The sequence below is a fragment of the Rhea pennata genome, chromosome 1, assembly GCF_028389875.1.
Source record: "Rhea pennata isolate bPtePen1 chromosome 1, bPtePen1.pri, whole genome shotgun sequence".
Lineage (NCBI taxonomy): Eukaryota > Metazoa > Chordata > Aves > Rheiformes > Rheidae > Rhea > Rhea pennata.
The window spans coordinates 188,501,394-188,503,525 of record NC_084663.1 but is presented as its reverse complement, the minus strand read 5'-3'; positions in this window follow the sequence as shown (position 1 = coordinate 188,503,525).

Sequence of the window (2,132 nt, the reverse complement as noted above, 5' to 3'; positions counted from 1 at the left end):
TGGCAGTTAGATCAGGGTCATGGAGTTTGGCCCAAGCCCATTGAAGTGACTGGAATTCTTTACAGAGAACAGAGTACTAGTATGAACAGTTTGCTTTCCATTTAGCAGCTACTAGGCTTTCAAAAGTCCAGGCTTACATAAAACAGTCACAGCAGTCATATCTGTCTGAGATATTGGGAACAGGATAAAATTATTGGGTTCAGGAGCAGAGGAATGTGTAGAAAACCACCCAGCCAGGGACTTTTTGTAGGAAGCTGCCTTACATTACTTCATGAAGCATTTAGTCCTTTAGTGACTAGCTGAAGCAAAAGTCTTTTGCAGCATGACTCTGTTTACTCAGCTCAATAATATAATGTTCTCAAAATATTGATTTTGCTGTCCAGTATGAATAGGGTCAAAGTTATCTGTACCTCCTAGAGAATTAAAAGAAGAGGAAGATATTCATGAAGGAATGCCATGAAGGATATGCAGAGAGGGGCTGCATGTAGTTTTCAAAAGCATTAGGAGTGCACAAGCACCTTGGCTGTCTGCAGCATGGCTTCAGCAGCCTCACCCACCAGAGCTACCACAGGGAGCTGCAAATGAACAATTTCCCTCTACCCCATATGGGAATGTCACTGAGGTGTCACTATGATGGAGGCAGCCAACAGATGCAGCAGTATGCATAGCAGTTCTGGGCTCTGTTTTGGGATCTTCTAGGAACTTTTAGATTGCTGGGGGATTTCTAGAAACCGTCTGAGGAACTCTAGGGTGCCTGCTACTGAGAGTTTAAGAGAGCCAGATAAGAACAGCCGTAAGAGGTCTAACGTCTTCTGAGAAACTCTATCAAACTGCTAACAAGCTCCACTGGGTGACCTTGATCAGAAGGTGTTGTAGCCTGTCAGACTTCCTATTTAGGGATAGTCATGCACCCTTTTAGCTAGTGCTATGGAGAGACCTATATAAGAGCCAGTTTGTGCAGAAGGGTGTAAAGAACGGGCAGGTGATATTAATGAGGCCAGTACACATGTCCTCAGGTATGGTAGTGACATGCTACAGGGCATGATCCCCAGCAGCTGTTAAGAGCAATGGTCCCTGCAGCATCAGAGGCTTCAACCTAGATGGAACTTCAGAAGCAGGACATAGGTCTGCAATTCCAGGTTTGCAGGGAGTGCCTGGGGCCTTTCACTGAGTCTAGGGCTGCAGGTCTCTGCTTGTGGGAGGTATGCAGTGGTTAAGGAGCTACCAAGTCAAGGTGCTGCAGGAGGAGGTCAGCAGCCCGCAGCATCAGAGCTGATGAGAGAGATTGATCAGATCTTTTTTTAGACTCTGCAGCTTCAGAAGCCTAAGCTTCCAACTGTTGGAAGGACAGTTGAAAGTGGAGGAACAGGTAGGTCAGTGCCTGTTGGCCCAGAAAGTGAGAATCCCCATGATGGCACAGGCTGGAAGCTGGTGACTTCTGGCACCAGGAGGAGGGCTCCTGCTCCGCCAGAAGACTTGCAACTTCAGAATAGGTTCACTGTTTTCATAGCTGACAAGTTGCTGGGAACATGGAACATCAAATTCAGCATCTGTGCTGGCTAAGCCTCAGTCCTCCAGGTGCACTAGGAGGAAAGGGTGAGTGTTAGCAGTGGGAGACTCAGTGCTGCAGGGGATGGAGGCCTCCTACATAATAGGGAATGTGTGAATGTACTCTGCTTATAGGATGGCTGCCAGTGAGGAAAATAAACTCAGAAAAATTTAGAGACTGTGGAACAATTGCAGCAGAATGTTATGGAGAAACAGGGAGCCAAGTAGGTGAAAGTATACCAGAAGAACATGGCTCCTTTAGCATGGAAAACTGAAGAACTACAGAGAAAAGGCTACTGTAATAATATAGCAGAGGTTAAGTGCTAATGAGATAGGATAGCAATTGAGGCTAAGAACAATGGTGGAATTGGAAAAAGCAGGTATGAATGGCAAATAAGTTTGGGCTGGAATTTAGAAAATGCCTAACCATCAAACAGTGAGATTTTGAAACAAACTTCCCAGTGTAGTTGTAGAAGAAAAACAGATTAATTAGTTTTAAAATTGAGCTTGATAAATTTATGAATAGGATTATGTGACATGATTGCCAGTAATGGCAGGAACAGAATTCAGTGAACTAGGGTTCC